General features: G+C 36.9%; 1 long non-coding RNA gene across 1 annotated transcript; it reads right to left on the bottom strand.

Moving 5' to 3' along the window:
- Nucleotides 1-647: 647 nt before the first annotated feature.
- Nucleotides 648-19,682, bottom strand: LOC109028178 (uncharacterized). Its single transcript, XR_008668546.2, has 3 exons — nucleotides 19,536-19,682; nucleotides 10,658-10,804; nucleotides 648-2,694 (listed from the first exon to the last, which is right to left on the bottom strand). It is a non-coding gene; the product is annotated as an uncharacterized lncRNA (long non-coding RNA).
- Nucleotides 19,683-20,111: the final 429 nt, after the last annotated feature.

The raw sequence follows: 20,111 nt of genomic DNA, 5'->3' as shown, positions 1-20,111 counted from the left end.
GAACTAATTTACACTCCCACCAACATTGTAAAAGTGTTATTGAATCATTTCTTCTTCCCAGAGCTATGCTTCATTGGTGAAATAGTGATTCACTATTTCATCTCCATCACTTGGAGAGTAGCAAGAATAATCTTTTATTATTATTATTTTAAAACAAATATCTCCACTGCTTTGTTATGGCCTACATATATATTCTCTTAAAATTTCTCATAGGTTTTACTTCCATCAAATGATCAGTGTCTGTCCCATTCAAACATTTTCAAAACTGGTTAGTGGTGATAAACTCATTTTCAGAGGGACAGCGGTGACTGAAATGGATATGAAAACATTATCAACTTCTGCCCCCTAAATGGTGATATGTTCATATTCTTGGAATCGTTCTCCATTTTCACATAGAGCTTTATTTTCAATATTTCAAAATAAGTTGTCCTGCTATATTTCAAAAATCTAAGTTGCCATCAATACTAAAATGTAATATCATTTTATGACAATGAGAGAAAAAATGCTGCCAAAAGAGCTCAGGCACACCATCAATTATACGACATCTTCTTATTTTAGAGACATTAAAATGTGAAAATCTTTGTTTGTTAGAATTGATGAATGCAATGTTTATTTTTATTATTAATTATCCCAAATGACAGCAAAACTCAAAGCATATCACTTTTATTTGTTGGCTCAATCTTAATTTGATTCATTTTAGTACATAAGATGAGTGATTAAAGTAGGAGGTATCAAAACTTAACCAATTTATTTAATATGGATGAAACTCTGCTGTGAATGAAAGAATGAAGCGAAATGTAAGTGTCTGTCAGAAACTTCAGTATGTTTAGCACACTATTTTTACTTTGGATAAATGTGTTTTGTGCTATGGAAAAATGCAGTGATATGGATCTGGTAATCCTTGTAGCTATGAAGCATTACTAATTACAATAAAATGTAACACAGTCTTGTAAATTTAAAAAATGAAATCCAAAGCAATAATTGTTTTATAAGCTACACTTTTATTCTATGGATAGACTAGATAACACATTTGTGAACATTTAATTTCTACACTAGCATGACTATTTTATCTTATTTATGCTATTCAATAGCTGTTGTCTCTCTGGAAACATATTTATAAGCACACCCAACCTCTGAATGCATAAATTATTTAGTGGGAGAAAATTAAGAACTTTCAAAACAATATAAACTTTTTGAGGTCACCAAGGTACCATTAAGTAAATTATTGCCCCACAGTTCTAAATGGTACCTAGAAGCCAGGAAGAGTTTAATGCACCTTTCAAAGTGCCTAATTTACTCTCAGGGAGGAACAGAATAGTGGACAGGCTCTGGATGATGAATTACACATCAAGATGCATTTTCCCAAGTGAATTGGGCTCAATGTTTCTGAATAAAATGAATGCCTCACATTTATTTCAAACTTGTGAAGGCAAAGGTCTACAAATAGTTTCAGAAGTCTAAAAAACACCATTCCATTTACCTAAATGCAGTAAAGGGCAAGGCAAACTCAGTTACATAAAATAGGATTATTGGAGATAAAATGTTGGCCAAGGCAACTGAATGAGAAGAAACCTGTGTGTAGTTTGGAAGGGTCATAGAACAAGTAAAACTGAGAATGAAATCTCATCTGAAAGATAGCTAAACTTTCTGTAATTCTTGGGTGTTCCAGAAAGGACTTCCTTGCAAGAATTTAACCTGTCCAACCTTGTAGAATCTATCACATCTGCCAGGATCACAGCTGAAGGTGGTATGTCTCCAGGCCATCAATGCTGTTGTATGTGTTTACTGAAAAATTTCTTTGTTTCTTTTCTTGTCTTTTTTTCCTTTCTTTTTTTTTTTGAGATGGAGTCTCGCTCTGTCGCTCCTGCCGTAGCCTCCTGAGTAGCTGGGCTTGCAGGCATGTGCCACCACGTCCAGCTAATTTTGTATTTTTAGTAGAGACGGGGTTTCTCCATGTTGGTCAGGCTGGTCTCGAACTCCCGACCTCAGGTGATTCACTCGCCTCGGCCTCCCAAAGTGCTGGGATTACAGGCATGAGCCACCGCACCCGGCTGAATAATTTCTATTGCAAATAAATAATAAAGTATTTTTGCCTTTTGAAAATTTTCCTTTGTTAGTCTTACAGTTTCAGAGAGATTACATGAATGTCTGGTAACTTACTTATTATTGCTTTTCCTTTGGGGAGTGATAAAAGATTCTGGAGTTATTTTTGAATCCTGGGGCTCTGAACTCATGTGATCCTTACTTCCAAATAACTTTAAGCAATTGAAACTTAAAAGCACACTGACTTTGTATTATCACAGTTTTACTTTCACAGATGTCTGGCTATTCAATTCATTTAGTATTATATTTAAGACTACTGTAACTAAATGTAATGCTCTTAGACTGTAAGACCATTGAGGACAGATTCTATAACAAAGTAGATTACTATTCACCAAATATTCGGGTTTCTCTCCCTGTGGTGCCCTCCCCCGTAAGAGATTATGTGTCCCCTTTTGGCTGAATTTAGGAATAGTCATGGGAGGAAGTGACATGTAAGTAGTTCTGTGCAGAAGCTTTGAGATTAGTGCTTGATTCACCATTTCTCTTTTCTCTCAATATCCCATCAATATCCCACATCAAGGCTCCTCAATCGAACTGGGTGTGCTAGTGAAGATGATGATGGAGTAGATCCAGCGTTGACCTGTGAGAGACCTATAGCATAAATAAGGAATAACATTTGTTGTTAATGAGTGAGATTTTGTAGTCCTTTGTTTCTACAATATAATCTGTCTGACTCTCACTTGTGCAAGTGCATAAGACCTGGCACTTTGTAGGTATTCAGTAAATACCTGTTGAATGAATCAATTTTTAGACTTTTGTAGCAAATCATTGTGCACACCACCTGAAACCTGGCTTTGATATATCATAACTGCCTGTGGGTAAAAATAAGCATGACAAAACATAATTTCCCTCTAGCTCTGACTCTACCTTCAGAAATAGTCCCTCTCCTTTGAGAAGTTTGGGAACATTCTTTTGTGCTTCATCTCATATTTTGTTCTTCTCTCCAGCTTCATTGGGATTGTGTCATTTTTTTCTGTTAGTGGCAAACTGGCATATGTGTCACTAGTTGTTACCTCAAGGTACTGCTGTTGATAATTTTAGACAATGACAGCATCAAAGATGAACTTGACTAATGTTGAGGATACCAGTGTCAGCATCTACTGGGCAGAATGCTTTGCCTTGCTGCTTTTCTTCTCGAGAACCAAACTTTTTAACAAAATGATCCTTTTGGGTTTGATTTTTTAAAATTTTACTCAATTTCCATACTTAGAGTCAGTCATGAGTTCCTAGTTGCTGAGCTAGAAGATAATCAGAATGACAGGCATCATGCCTTATTCAGAATCTGCTCCAATTCTGCTTCATGTCTTTGAAACAAATTTGTAGTATCATAGCTAAAATCCATTGAGGGAGTACTTATATGCCAGCCACTGTTCAAAGAGCTGTACGTATTTATTCTGTTGAATCTTTACATCAGCCATGTGATGAAAAAACTGAGAAACAAAGAGTTTAAGAGACTCTGTGTGGTCACACAAAAAGGTCACCCAGGCTGTCTTCTTCAGAAACCAGTCTATATTATACTTCTTAACTACATTTCAACTTTTTTAAAAATTTACTTTAAGTTCTGGGAATGTGCAGGTTTGTTACATAGGTATACATGTGCCATGGTGGTTTGCTGCACCTATCAACTCATCATCTAGGTTTTAAGCCCTGCATGCATTAGGTATTTGTCCTAATGTTCACCCTCCCCTTGTCCCCTAACCCCCAACAGGCTCTGGCATGTGATGTCTCCCTCCCTATTTCAACTCTTAAAAAAAAAATTTCCTGTGGCAGTTCCTTAGACATTCATGTAAGCAGAGCCCTAGTGGCCACATTCCACTCACTTTCCATTTATGCCCAGTTAAGGTTCATTTCCATAGCATATGACTCAGTGTCTGCTCTCATGTTGTTGACAAACATTAAGATGATAATGATAATCTCAGATATCATCTTGTCATTTTATCATGGCACATTCAGTGTACTATTCAAACTCATTATCATTACATTCAGGATACTATTCAAACTCCATGAGTTATTTGGAAGCAGTGAAATTGCATTTATTATAAAATATGATATATTTAAAATGTTTTAGCTAGGACATATTCTCAATTCTTTGTTTTAAAATGGGATATGGGACTTTTATTTTTATTTTTCTTACAAAATGTTTTTTTTCAATAGAACAACAAGACAGCTTTATCAGTCTGTGTGATTTCCCATGTTGGATTGTGTAGAAAACAGATCTAAGTTGAAATCATGATTTGGCCTTGACAATATAAAATCCCTATGAAGAGTAAAATGCTAACTAATTATTACCCAAATGCCAGTGACATACTATATTGTAATTAAAATAACCTCATTTGTTTATAATGAAGATGGGAAAAGTGAGAAAATATAATTCTTACTGAATGATTAGAATTCAAAATTATACATGTATTCTATTTACAACCACTAAAAAGTTCCGGTGTATATTCTAATACACAAAAACTAGAATGGAATGAATCCCAATCATGATGGCTAGGTTAAACTTGTGAGATTTGGAGCCAGTTAAAAATTATGTTTTCAAAATATTTGCTATTTTTAATAATAAAAGTAAAAAACATGAAAACAGAACTTAATATTTAAAAAATCAGTTTCAACAAATTTAGCAATTATACCTAATAATACATTTAATTTCTGAAATTGCACTCTTAGTTATATTTATTAACAATCGAATTGTTGACATCTAATTTCTTCCAACTATATTGTTCTCTGTTCTCTTCCTAAGAAATTCAGAGGAGTGAAGTAAGGTGCATGGAATGGTTTATAGAAATAAGATAAGCAGAGATCTTATCCTGGCTCCTTCAGGAATATATAAGGTAATAAAACTCCACAGAGTTGTTTTTACTGGCAAATATTCAAATACCAGCCTTTGAGTTAGAGCTTCACTGGCCAAAAGTTGGCAAGGAAAGCTTCTGTGCAATGTCTGTGAATAAGAGTCCCTAAACTGACTAAACTGACTAGGGAAATTGCCAGGCTGTATTTGAATTTTATTAGTAACGCTTTAAAGTGCTAGCAACAAAGATCCTAATTAGGTTTCCTTAATTCTACCCAAGGTAGTTCATGAACACAAAGGTCAAGTTCAAAACCAGAGGCTTTTGTATCTGGGAGGGCTGAGAAGCAGGCAGCAGCACATGTGCAGCCACTTTTTTCCTTTATCCAAGGTAGGCAAGAATCATCTACTTAGCATTTTCATGATATTCCCACATTGGGTTTCAAATCTTTTTCATGAACGCTGTAAGCAGTTCATATCAATTGCTTGGAGTTATCATATGGAATGAAACTATTCGACATTCCACACTTAACCCACTGGTTTTTCAGATGAGAAAACGGAGACTTATGGAAGAAGGTAGGAAACTAATTCTAAGCATGTTCTATTTTCAAGGTACTCTGGCAGGTATTTGGCATGTGTTCCTTCCAAAAATATCGTTAACATTCCCATTGGACAGATGATGAAACCGAGTCTCAGAGACGATAAGCAATATGCACAAGCTTATAGTCCTCACTAGCTACAGATGCACAATTGCCATACAATTCTCTTGACCCTATCTAGAAAATTAATATATTTTGCTCTACCACCAAACTATAAGGTAATGTTATTCTTTCTCTGAAGAAATTAATGTATGATGTTAAAAGAATCCTTCTTGGGTCAATGACGGCCACTCATCTCCCTGTGAACCAGAGAAACAGACTTATAAATAATAAAACACTATGCATAGCAGCCACCTGGCACCTAAATATTAATAGTGTGTATGTGAAACACTTTTATATAACCATATTAAAGGCATTAAATAAATGTCAAGGCTTGAAAAATTACCACTTTGGGTCACTGCTGGCCACTAAACTCTACAGTCCGACTGTTAAAGTGATTTTTTTTTTTTTTTAAAGACATTCGCTTTTCTGGGCTTTTCTTTCCAGGAAAAAGTGTATCTTTCTGAACCATAAGGAGAGCAGTTTGAAGCTTAAAATTTGCAAACATCATTACTATTTATGAAGTTTGAGCCATAGTTACTCCTAACAATTTCCACTCCTTTTCTCCCAACTCAGTGTTTTCAATCTCTTCACAACCTGGGCAACTCAGTCTGGGAAATTCTCCACAGTGCAGAGCAGAACCAGGACCCTCTGTGTGCATAGAGGACAGGCTTTTACCATCAGTGATGAAGCATTTGTTCCTTTCTCCAGCTCCTTCTGGGAAAATGGACTTCCCAAGAGGGTAGCTTTTCTGATTAGGAAAGTTTTTCTGATTCCCTCTTCCTAGATAAATCATATTGTGAATTATTTTGTTGAATTCCTTTCCATTTGTTTTCTATTTAGTTCTTGCTTCATTCCCTGTAGATCTCATACATCCCTCTGAATAGTAAATTCTAATCTGTTTTCAAAATAAACATGCAATTGAAGAAAGAAATATTAGGAGGAAGGACAAGAAGGAAAGAATCCAACTAATCTTGATTATATATTTAAAGCATATTTAGGAGCTAAATCTTTCTCCACAGCTCTACTCTCACATCAATATATTATCTGACTTCTGTAAAAACAAAGGCAAACAGATACAATTTTTTTTCTAGTTAATTTTAAGCAAAATGCAGAACATGTCATCTACACACCCCTGGACCTTGGCCGATTTCCAGAATTCTAGATCTGTTTCCAGAAACTTCTGCTGCTTTGTCAGTACAGTTTCGGCTAGACTGACCTTATGATCTCCAGCATCATTTTCTAGTCATTCTTTTCCAAGCAAAGCCATAAGGATGGGAAGAAAATTCTCTGGAATGTGACAAAACTGGCACAATGAGAACCTTATAAGGTTTGTGCTGGCAGCAATGCAAAAATCACACTGGCTAGGAGAATTAACCATACCATGTGTAGTTTCATGGTAGGTACTTATGGTTCTCAGTAATTAATGTCCATGGTATAATCAAAAGCATATCATAATTTTATCCATGTTCTAATAGGAGATATATTGCTTTAAATATAATCGTATGTAATAGCCTAATTTTCTAGGCAACTTTTTGAGCTCTTCTACATTTTAGGACTAGAAAAATAGTGCCAGCTTCTGACAAATATGAAAAAAACATGTTTACAATGGATTTTAACATATTTTGTTTCCTTTAAATAACATTTATCCTGAAAAGTATTTATTAGTGCCATGTATATTTACAATAAGAAAAAAATAAAAATACCCCTATTCTGATTGCTAAGATACAACCACTGATAACATTTTAGTTATTTCCTTGTAGCATTTTTCTGCACATTTAATTACATATCAATAATCACATAATTAGAGAATACTACACAATTTGCTTCATCCTTTTTCACTTATGTGATAATAGCTATTTCCCTATATCCTATTTGATGTTAAAATAATGAATCTCTTTGAGGAGAAAAGAAGTTAGTTTTTGAGAGGCACCATTAAGTAGTTGCCTCATTATTAATTTTTTTAAATTAATGAGAATTATTTATACTTATAGTTTGTGCACTTTTTGTTCTGTATATTAAACTTCAATAAAAAGCTTATTAAATGCAAAATCTCAAATTAATTAAAACGTGATTCACCATGACTGCGTAACATTCCATCATGCATCTTAACTATGATTAATTAGGCCATTCTCCCATCCTTAGACATTTAGTTTGTTTCCAGTGTCTAATACAAATAACACTGCTATAAATACATTGGTATTAAATATTCCTCTGTATCACATTCACTTAGGGTAGAGTTCTAGCATTTTTTGCCTCTTTCTTGAGAAGAAATGCATTATAATGAGGGAGAACGATGAATGTAATACATTTTCTGCAATGTATTTATTGCTGGGGTAAACTGGTAGAACTCTTAAATTCCTATAGTTATAGTCTGAAAGAGAAGGTGGGACTGCAAAATCCTGAGCTGGGCCCCACATGTGAACCAAGTTTCACCTATATGTGAAACTTGTACACGTAGGGGAGATATTCTTCATCCCAGTAAAATGAACAGTTGTCTGTTAAATTCAATTGAGTAAACCATTTTTGAGCACCAAATACATGGCAGGACTCTCCTAGACACTAGATACAGAGATGCAAAAGGTACAGCTCTGTACTTGTTTAGGAATAAGAGTTGACCCCTGAGGAAGAGTCTCAAACCACTGTGGACATGAATGTTCCTCCTCATTTCACAATCCCTTTATCTGTACATTGGGATAATAATACTTAACCTCAGTGGCTTGTGGTGAGAATTAAGTCAGTGTTTACAGAGCACTAGCCAAGGGTGCTATTCAAAATATTTAACAATCCATATAAACTGGCACCAATCAATCAGAAGAAATCCTGGTTTGGACAAAATGGAGGCAGTCGGTAAAGAACTGTTCTCCGATCTGATGCCTTCTGGCCAAGTACTTTGTGCCCTTGTATAATATAGGTACTGACGATCATTAGTTTTTCTTTCTTTATTCCTTTTGATTTCCTCAGGTAAAATAAAATATCCTCAAACTCATATTTGCTTTTGAATGAAATTATTTTGCATTCACAGTATTTGGAGAAAGCAACCTCAGAGATATGGTTTGTGATCAAACACTCTTCCTTTCATTTTTACCCAATAGGAGTCATTGGGCCTCTTCAACTGTTCTTCCATTTATTTCCTTTGTGTCCAACTCCTATTTTTTTCTACTGCCAACAGTCACAGCAGCTTGTTAGGAGAAAAATTACATCATATATTTACTCCTAAAAATTGGCAGTGAATATAGGAACCATGTGGGAGGTGGGGATGGGACATGGGCCTAGTCATATAAATATAGTAAATGAAAAATAAAAAAACCCAAAACCCTATTTTCTGGTAGCAAGCTTTAGGTTTTTGATTACCATTTAAACTGTTAAATTTTACCGAATTTACTAAAGTAAAAATAAATAAAAAGGATTATTACAGAAGTTGAATAACAACTACAAATATAAAAAACACTCATCAATTACTGTATATTTTTTTAGGTGATTATGGTTAAGTAACTACAGTTCAATAACAGCGACTTGGAAATATGTTAACATTTGCTCTTCAAATTGAGAAGATAAATACTTTACACTACAGGAATGAACCATCTGAGCTGCTCAAATCTCATATCGCCTTTGAGTTCCAATAAGATTCCTGCATCGTGCTGCCATCTGAAAAACTTCTTTTTGGAAACATGGGAAATGTGGAGTCAGGAATGGGAATATTAGGTGGTGCAATAAGGAATGAGAGTTTTCTGTAAGTTCATGTCAAAGAATGCCATTCAAATGCCCACTGCATAATATGGCTTTTATTGTACTCAACATGCTGCTTTGCCTCTGGTAAGTGCTTAATACACATTGAGGGAATGAGCAGGGACAGAATGAATGCTTCACAGACACCAGAGGTAAAGTGATATCTTTGGAAAGAATATTTACTCTGGAACCTGAATGTCCATCAAAGGTGCACTTGCTGACTAATGTTGAGGATACCAGTGTCAGCATCTACTGGGCATGATGAAACCAAGTCTCAGAGAAGCTAAGCAATGTGCACAAGCTTATAGTCTTTACTAGATAAATGTAGGGCAGAACCCTTTGCCTTGCTGCCTTCTGTTCTCATAAGCCAACATTTTTAACAAAATGATTCTCTTGGGTTTGGTTTTTAAAAAAATTTTACTAGATTTTCATCATTAGAGTCAGTCATGAGTTCCTGGTTGCTGAGCTAGAAGATAATCAGAATGACAAGCATGTGGTGTCTACGAAGCGTTCATTCAACACAGGTTGAAAATCTCCAATTCCATTAGTTACTATCTAAGTGAATATGGGAAAATAATTTAAACTTTGATCCTCAGTGTCCTTATATGTAGCATGAGAAAAATAACATATTTGCAGAATTGGTATAAAGTTTAGAGACAGTGTGTATGTAGTGACTGGTCAGAGTAGAGTCATAAGTAATAATAACTATCATATTTATTTGCTGTTTATAAATAATATAAAAGTCTAGGAACTATGAAATTGTGGGACTTTAAAAATAACAACAACAACAAACAAACTTCTCCTTATGGTATCCTCAACATAAATGTAAATGAGCACATTCAACAGTTGTGACATAAGAGAGGTAAAATTAGGAAAATATCTCCAAATAAACATTTTTTAAATGAAGGCTTTACTTCTCTTTGAAGTTTTTGTCGAGCAATGTTGATTTCCACAGTATTTCAATTTTTAGTATAAATAGCAACGCTTTGATCTTGGTAGGAGGCGTCCTCTGTGAGTTCTTGTACAATATGCAGGTAAATACCAATCTAAATATTTCACATTTCATCTACCTTCTCATGAAGCTTTACTGGATCAAACACTGAAGGAAAGCTCATTTTTTAAAAACTCTGATCCAGCCAAATTAAAAACTCTGATCCAGCCAAATTCTCTGGAGCAAAAGAATGCTTTAGTTTGTCAATATAACATCTAAGGTGGAAGTAAGGTGGAGTAGAAAAATAATTACCTTCTTTCAGGAGGGCTATAGTTATAGCCTCCTTTTTTTCTGTCACTATTAGATAAACTCTATGCAAGAATGTTCTCCAAGGTTTCTCTCTGTTCTTACCCTTTGGCTTCCAGGGCCAGAGGTCTTGCATTGGCTCTGCTTTGCTCTCTGTTCTCCTGGCCATCCTCAGACCCAGAGCCACAGGTAAGGTAGGCTGCTTCTCAGCCTTTCTCTTTTCTCCAGCAGACTCGGGGCCCAAATTGGGACCTTAGTGAGAGAAAATAAAAACCACCTTCAGAAAGGTGGGGAATCAGCAGGATTGGGAAATGGAATAAAAGAAGAAGAGTTACATGACCATTGCAGTCTATGCATTGAGGTGGGTGCACCGAGGAAACATGCGTGTGTTTGCTGCCATACCCTTCTCCCCCAACACCCATCAAATGCAGCTCCAGATGTCTTTAATTTCTGTAATTATTTCTGTAATTGTTTATTGTGGTCAGGTCAAATTGTTTATAGCACACTTTCTTTGGCCACCAGCATCAGTTAAATAATATTACTAATAGTCAATTTGCTCACTATGTGCCTGAATATATGCTAAATACATTAGTCACTGAAGTTACTCCTCCCACTGACTCTTCAAAGTGGGTATTATCAACATCTTACAGAAAAGAGGAGCATATGCCCAGATTTCAATCCAGATAGTTTGACAAGAGAGCCACAGCTCTAAGTCACTCTACTGTATTCCTCTTTAGTTATGTCCCAGCCAGTTTGTATTGAAAAGAATGAGGTGCCAGGCGTGGTGACTCATGCCTGAATCCCAGCACTCTGGGAGGCCGAGGTGGGTGGATCACGAGGTCAGGAGTTCGAGACCAGCCTGGTGAAACCCCATCTCTACTAAAAATACAAAAATTAGCTGCGCATGGTGGTACAGACCTGTAGTCCCAGCTACTTGAGAGGCTGAGGCAGGAGAATTGCTTGAACCTGGGAGGCGGAGGTTGCAGTGAGCCAAGATCGCACCACTGCACTCCGGCCTAGGCAACAGAGTGAGACTCTGTCAAAAAAAAAAAAAAAAAAAAAGGAATGAGGTATAGTGACTAATGAGATGCACACATCATACATGATAAGTCTGAGCTGTACTTGGTGCCTGCCCTCAGCAAAATTTCCTTTGCACAAAAATTGGGACAGGAAAACAATCAGACCTTCCTGACTGATCTTCCTGCTTCTATTCTCAATACTCATTCTAGCTCATTCTGAATATGGCCACCGATTGATCATGTTACAGCTTGTTTTAAAAACTCCTCGGAAAAAAATGCAAAACAAATCAAAATCAAAAGCCTCCTCCATCATTAAATTCTTCTGTAAGGTCCCTTTGCATTGGAATTGTTTTAATTGTCTTGAGCGAATCTAAGGTCTACATTGTAAATGTGTGCTTGTCAACTTAAAGTCAGGGAGGCCAATGACATGTTTCCTCACATACATTGAGTGCAGAAAGAGCACTGTGCTCCATATAGTATAGTTGCCAATTCTGGGAAGTTAAAGATAAAACTGAATATTTTATTTTATATAAAAATCAGAAAATTCAATTACCAGTATGTTGAATTTCCTTGTTTATTTCAGCTGATTAACAGAGCTGACAGTATCACTCAGATTCAATTTGTTGAATATTGGCTTGTGTAAATCTACAGTCTACATGCAATATTAACTGAATCTGAGCATCTTTTACAATTGTTTCAAATGTATACACGTTATTTCCCCCAAGACAATATTACAGATAGTGAATTTTTATAAACTGGTGTGGAAACATTATATTTTTGCACCATGTTTTAAGTGTTTATGGCACAATATATGTGTATTATTAATACTTTATGAAGTAAGCCATAGGTAAATTTACTAAGATCTTGATGCCTGATGTTGCAGCATTTGAGAGAGGACCTTTTCTTCATTCCTAATAAACTAAAAACAGAATATATTTTTGGTCTAATTGGCATAGATCAAGGTAAATTACATGGCATATATTACCAATTAAGTGTATACTGTAAGCATAGTTATTAAAAAATAAACTTTTTAAAGCAGTCACTAAAATACTTTTTCTTCTTCAACTTTTCCCTTCTCCCGCAAACCTGTACCAGTTTAGCATCAAAGTTTAATACTGCCATTTAGGATTATTGGTAATTAGTTTCTATCTATCCTGCCAGTCCCTTTCTCTAGCACTCCCATCTATAAATCCTGCCCTCCAACCAAACTGGATACTTCATTTTTCTCCAGGATGGTCATTGTATTTCCTTCTCTGTATGTATCTGTGGATGTTTTGCCTTTTTCTCTCAACCAGATGGATCCTTTCTTTTCTTCAGGATTCCATTCAAATCCCATTTTCTCCCCTGAACTGATCAAGACTTTATTCCCTTCCATTTAATATAGACAAAATCAGATACATCCACAGTGTAGCTTAGACTTATTGTTTATATAATTTACCAAATACTTAAATTTATATTGTCTCACAGAAGACAGTGAGGAGTAAGCCAAAAAGTCAAATAACTGAAAGGGAGGTCTTCCTTACCCCTCCATAGTCCCTGAAGACATTACTAACCAACCTCTCCCATACTCTTTGCTGAGCCAAGACACCATGCGGACTTCTCAAGGTGGCCTTCCACTACCAATCAGAGTGGGTGCAGATGATGGAGTGGTCAAATCAGAATCTGGAAGCATCTGTTCTGCTTCTGGCTGCATCTCTTAAGAGCTGTGTGAATGGAAGCTTCTATTTCTTTATTTGAAATGGGATAATGCATACGAAAGCATATGAAACATTTTTTGAACTTAGATATTATAAATAGGCCATGTAATATGGTCTTAAACTATTATTTCAGTCTTCTATTGAGATAGAGCCAGTGGTGTGCCCATTTAACAACCAGGTCTCCAGGAAAAAATAGCTCTGATTGTAGCATTTGCTGACTTCCTTGGTGCAAATACCACATGGCAGATTTTAAACTACCAATGAGACATCATTGAATACAGACTTGGAATTCACAGCAATACGCTGTTATACAGTGTTTTCATTGTACAGATACAGTAGATGTCAATCTTCTCAAGAACATAGATAATAGTAGAAGGTAGTAAAATAATTCAGAAGTGATGATGTTTGAGTATTGCCTTTTGTTTTAGATCTACTTTTAATATTTAGTATTTAACAATGTCTATTTTTAGCAACTGGCCTGAAAATTTCTGACAATTTAACAATTGGCTTTCACTAGTGGGTGTGAGTCAGCTCTAGCACACTTCTGGTAGCATCCACATTTTCTTCTCCAAATGTATTAGAGCAAGGCCGGGCATGGTGGCTCATGCCTGTAATCCCAGCACTTTGGGAGGGCAAGGCAGGCGGATCACCTGAGGTCAGGAGTTCGAGACCAGCCTGGTCAACATGGTGAAACCCCCATCTCTACTAAAAATACAAAAAAAAAAAAATTAGCTGGGTGTGGTGGCGGGCACCTGTAATCTTAGGTACTCGGGAGGCTGAGGCAGGAGAATCTCTTGAACCTGGGAGGCAGAGGTTGCCATGAGCTGAGATCGTGTCATTGCACTCCAGTCTGGGCAACAAGAGCAAAACTCTATCTCAAAAAAAAAAAATGTGTTAGTGCAAGAGCAGTGTTTGACTGAGTAGCATACTCTTATTAGTGTTTGCACATAATAAGAACTTAATTTCTATTTTTTAAATGAATTGTGGTGTATTTAAAAAAAAGACTGATTCCTCAACATATTTAACATTTGTATTTATTCAAAAATTTTGTTGAGTGCACACAATTTGCCACCTACTCTGTTAAGCTAAGATAGGAGGAAAAACATCATATGGGTTAATATTTAATCACCAAATCTTCAAAAGCAACTGCTCAAAAAAGTCTGATCAATTATTTGTGAGTTCCTTATAAGTCCTCTGCCCATCTTTGCAACTAATAAAGGCAGTAGCCAGGAAGCTCTGTTTTACCTTCACTCTTTCATTTTGTTCAACTTCACCAAAGGTGACAAAACAGCAAGTACTGGTTTACAGTTACATTCCCATTTTATTCAACTCCTTACTTTTTCTGATTTCCTCCATTTTCTGATTCCCTTACACCATTGCTCAGTACAGGGGAACTTAACCCAAGCAGCCCCCTCCATGACAAACTTTCAGATATACTACTAGGCCTGGAGTGGGAAGGGCCACTGCTACTGAAACTGTCCATGGCTGGGAGATCTGCTCATCTACCATGCCAATGCCCACAAACTCCCTCAGAAGCAGGTCCTGCTATTCATGCTCTGTGAGTGACGAAACTGAGGTTCCAAGAGATTACTTATCTTGCTCAGAATCATTTCACTAGTATGGATTACAGCTGGCAAAACTCTTATTTTTCCCCATCATAAGACTTTGACTTTTCCTCCTTCATATAACAGAAGAATGTCTTGCTCCAATTTTTGAAGTATGGCAGTCAGGAGAACCTTTCAAAAATGAAGGAGAAGAGGTAGATGGCATATTATATTGAAATCTGACTTTCAAATAAAATTGCCTTAACAGTTTGTATTTGACTTTCTCCTCATTTAAACATAATAGAAGGCTGAATAGTGATGTTTTGATGTTTGAAGGCAAGTAACCACAGGATTTGAATTTCTGTTAAAGAGGTGGGTTACAACCTGCAGTTGAGCACGTAAACTATGAATCAAGTTGAAAGCCAACTCTAACGAGATTTTCTCCTCCTTCTCCTTCTTCTTTTCCTTTTAATTTTATGTAAACATTTATATTACTGAGGTAAACCATAATTATTGTTTACTTCATGGTGCAGGAATACCACACATGCAGCACAAAGTATAAGAAAAATGTTACTCCTGGGATTTCAAGCTCAGGTTAAAAAATAAGACAACAGTCTCATTATTATAGGGGGGAAGGGACAGATGCTGCTGACAGTTATGACTCTGGAAAGCCAGATTCATTTTTCAAGAGCCTTCTACAGCTAAACACAAGATATTTAAGAACAAAAGATGCAGTAAAAGGGTTTTTAGGAGTCTATCATTTGGAAATATGGGGCTGGTGGAACCATAGCCACTGTGATATGAACTCAATTGAAATAAAGCACAGGAAAATTAAATAAACAAAGCAATCAAACCCAAATAATATCATGTTGGCTCCGATTTGCATTCTGATAACACTAGGAGAATTTTCTACTTCCTGAGGGATATATCCCCCAAAAATCTGTAAGAGAACAAAAATAATGTGACAAGTAAATTTTCAGAAAAAAGAGAGAACAGAAACTGCAGCTAAAATACCAGTTGGGATATGATTCTCTGACCAGAGATTTTTATGAGAAGGAGGGCAGAAACCAATAGAAATGACTAAGTTCACCCTTTACTGGATTTTTATATAAAGTGGCTATTTACACAGTAGGCCAATACACAGGTGCCAAGAGAATGTAGACCAAGAAAGAAACAATGGAGTAAAGAGCTAGGTCCCAACACATCCATGCCAAAAGCCTACTGAAGGTCTTCCGCTTTCTGGGTAAGACGTTCTGCTGGTAGGCACAAAAGGGCCTGTATAAGCGATAGTCAGAGAAGACACCAAGCCTCCATTTAAGGGAGCAACTATGGCTCTGTTTTGCCCACTCTGTATTCTAAGGAGAATGAGGCTTTGTGTTATGGAGCCAAGAAAAGGAAAAGTCCAAATGATTAAAAACACAGAAGCAATTTTAAGTTTCAAATAGAACTCAATGCTGGAGAAAAAAATTCAAGCATCATCAGAGATGTCTAATTAATAACAGGTCAATTCCCTTTCTTTGTACGTTTTTCCCTTCTGTGGAACAAAAATGATCTGTTAATTTTATTCCAGAACAGAGAGAACCTCTGTGAATTTCGTAGACATTGCTACGCATTTAAAAGGATAAAGTAAATAATTTTTCTGTGATTTTTCGTTCTGGATAAACGTACAGTTGTTTAGTTAGGCCAATCTAGGTAATAATAACAATGAAATATAGGGATGTACAAAGTGTTCTAGCATTTAATTCTCATCACTACCCTACACAAAGGTGGAGAAATATTGCTATTATAATTTATAATAAGGAAACGGAGGCTCCCAGAGGTCAATTTACTTGCTCAGAGTCACATGGTAGTAAGTAGTGACTGTGGTTAGGATCCAGACCTTTTGTGTCCATGTCCAGCTAGATCACATTGTCTTTCTTAGACCAGTGAGAAAACTCATTGAAATGATACAGGAAGGTTCATTGATGGCCTTTCAGTGTTTTGTTAATACATTTTGGTACCATGGGATGAATTAATTTAACAGAGTTGTCTATTTTTTCAAACATTATTAAAAAATGGACCTGAAGGATGATTATGAAAGCCTTTTCCTTAAAGGGCCTGAATTACAAATGTTACATTTGAGAGATTACAGAATTATCTCCTTACGATAATAAATAGTTTGCATATTGAAAATTATAATGTGCATAATCCTCATTTGCGGTAAATTGAACCTGAAGAAAAATTATACAGTAAGGATTGAGAATCATTTGAAAGTCAAAGGGGATGGTTCAATGAGGAGAAAAAAATGCAATATGTAGTCACTACTAAAAGCTTATATCCAAAGGATGTTTATACCATTAAAGTGCCAAAAATATAATGCTAATGGGAAAAAACTACATATACAGCATGATCCCAATTTTGTTTAAATAAATACCTCATAGCTCTGTGTATGTACGTTTGTGCATATGTAAGTTGTGTGTGTGTGTGTGTGAATATACAATTGGAAGGAAATATTGGAACCCACAATATCTTAATAGTGTGTGCTTTTGCTCTATGATGGGTGATAGTTGATTTATGAATGATTTGGGGAACTATGCTGGCATAGTAGTTATGCTGTGGAGTGAATGACTGACTTTGACTCTGAAGTCCATCACTTATTGTGTTCCCTTACATACACTTTGCCTTCATTGTTTCATGTGAAATGGGACTAATATTAGGATCTACCTCCTGGACTGCTGCCAAAATTAAAGAGGATAAATACTAAACTATATCAAATAGTATGGTCATTGCACATAGTAATTCTTCAAATATGGCAGCTGTTAATTGAATTTTCTTCTTTTATACTTTTCTGAACTGTTCAAATTTTCTAAAAAATATTGTTAATGTTTTGTAATCAGAAAATAGAAATAAATCCACAAAAGTATTTAAAAGCGACAGAATTAATTTAGCTAAATTTTTAAGCAGTGAGTTGGTAAGAGGAAGTGTGGTAAGGCAAATTTTTAGTTTGCCACATTTTAGTCTTTTTAATTTAACTTAATTTAATTTATTTTATTTATTTAATGTTTTGAGACAGGGTCTCACTCTGTCAATCATACTGCAGTGCAGTGATGCACTCTTGGCTCACTACAGCCTCAACCTCTTGGGCTCAAGCTATCCTCCCACCTCAGCCTCCTGAGTAGCCAACACGCCTGGCTAATTTTTGTATTTTTTGCGGAGAAGAGGTTTTAACCACGTTGCCCAGACTAGTCTGGAACCCCTAAGCACAAGGGATCCTCTTGCCCTGGCCTCCCAAAATGTTGGGATTACAGGCATGAGCCACCATTCCAAGCCTTAGTCTACTTTAATTCTAACAATAATTTGGTAAGATAAGGTATGTTCCCTGTCTGCTTTTATAAATGAGGCTTCGATCCTGGACCAGGCTCTCACTGGTAGTTAAGGGTTAAGAAATGAAATTCCAATTGGGTCTTGCTGTTTCCAAATCTAAACATGTATCTATGGTCTCCACTTTTCTTACCTACCCCTCCTCAAAGGCATGATCCCTATTCCCTGTGTCCCTACCTTTCTAGGTATTTGAGTGAGAAAAATAAACCTCTAAAATCACTAGCAAAAGAATGAAACAGCAAAAAGGCATGATGGGAATTCAGAAAAATGGTCAGAGTATCCCGGGGTAGTCAGAACAGGGAGGAAGCAGAAATTGTGTTGGGCCCTGAGGGATCAATATTAATAACACAGGTTAAAGGGATATGTCCATAAAGGCATGCGACTAAAAGGCCAATAAAGTGGCAACACTTCCTGCCCTTCATCTAGGGTTTTCTTGTTTTTTTAATGCATGGGGAAAAAAATGAAATGTTCTCCAGGTTTGCCACTACACTTTCTTTCTTGTGCTGCCACACTTCCAGTGACGTTTATTATGGCATTAAAATATTTCCCAGGCATTATTGCCACTTCCATCCAGTGACAGAATTTTAAAGGAGGTGTATGGTGGAGTAAATATGCAAATAGAGAACTAAGGAATATCTGAGTTCTAGGAACTCCCACCCCCACAAAGATGCACAGCCTCTCACAGTATACAAAGACTTGCACAGAAATCCCAACAGGATTCTTTTCACAAAGTAAATAATTTCCAGTCCTATCACTGCATAAAATCCCATGTTGGAGTGCACAGTTCAGAGTTACTGTCATCACTTTTGTAGCTCTTTGCAGCTGAGAGATTGTTTTAATTATAAAAAGGAGTTCAATTCAGGCGAACCGAGAGAAATGAGGATGTCATTGGATAATAAGCCTAGATTTTAATAGGCACCCGTTGATTTTGAGGTCTTGATTTTCTGCTCACTGATCTTAAGAACGAACATGTGAACCTACTGGAGACATTTTGAAGGAAAAGAGGTTTGGAGTAACTTCTAGAAGATGTCTAACATCCCTGCGATACTAAGATTTTATAGTAATTACTACCGTTTTCCAAATACCTATTACGCGCTGGATTTCCATGTATTCATTTAACAGATAATTATTAGGTATCTACTCTGCCAGGCATTGAGGATACCATGCTGAAGAGAACAGACACGCTTTGCCCTTAGGTGTCTCATAGTCTAGCAGAGAAATGGTCAATCAAAGAAAATTAAATCTAAGTGCCACAGTGCAGGAGAAGTATATGGTGGTGATAAGGGAGCGGGGCAAGGAAGTGCTGGGTAGAGAAGGGCGGGTCCCTGGGTAGGGCTCCACCCAGGGGCCTGTGCCCACCGACCTAAGTGAGGACTGGCATTTCTGTTTTCCTGCTCAAATGTTGCATTTCCCAAGATCTCCGTGGCCTGTCACGCCCCCATCCCGTGCCTATAAAAACCTGGAGACCCTGGCGCGCATGCACGCAAGCGGCCGGACGTTGACGGGAACACATCGGTTGAAGAAGACTCGAGCAGCTGGACGTTGAGAGGAATGCACTGGCATAACAGCACACCGACAGAAGTCGGCAGGCTGGCAGGCCAACGACCCACAGAACAACGTGGAGTTTGGCCGGGGCGGTCGAAGGACAGCCTGGCTGCTGAGCGGCCCGATTCCAGGGGAAAACCAACTTCCCACTCCATCTCCCTTCTGGCTCCCCCATCTGCTGAGAGCTACTTCCACTAAATAAAACCTTGCACTCACTCTCCAAGCCCACTTGTGATCCGATGCTTCCGGTACACCAAGGCAAGAACCCCGGGATACAGAAAGCACTCTGTCCTTGTGATAAGGCAGGAGTCTAATTGAGCTGATAAACACACGCCACCTGTGGGCAGCTGAACTAAAAGAGGACAAGGTGATACACTCCCACTGGGGCCTCAGG

This window comes from Gorilla gorilla, chromosome 13 (assembly GCF_029281585.2).
Source record: "Gorilla gorilla gorilla isolate KB3781 chromosome 13, NHGRI_mGorGor1-v2.1_pri, whole genome shotgun sequence".
Classification (NCBI taxonomy): Eukaryota; Metazoa; Chordata; class Mammalia; order Primates; family Hominidae; genus Gorilla; species Gorilla gorilla.
The sequence above is the reverse complement of the archived record's forward strand: the minus strand, read 5'-3'. Positions and strand labels throughout refer to the sequence as shown.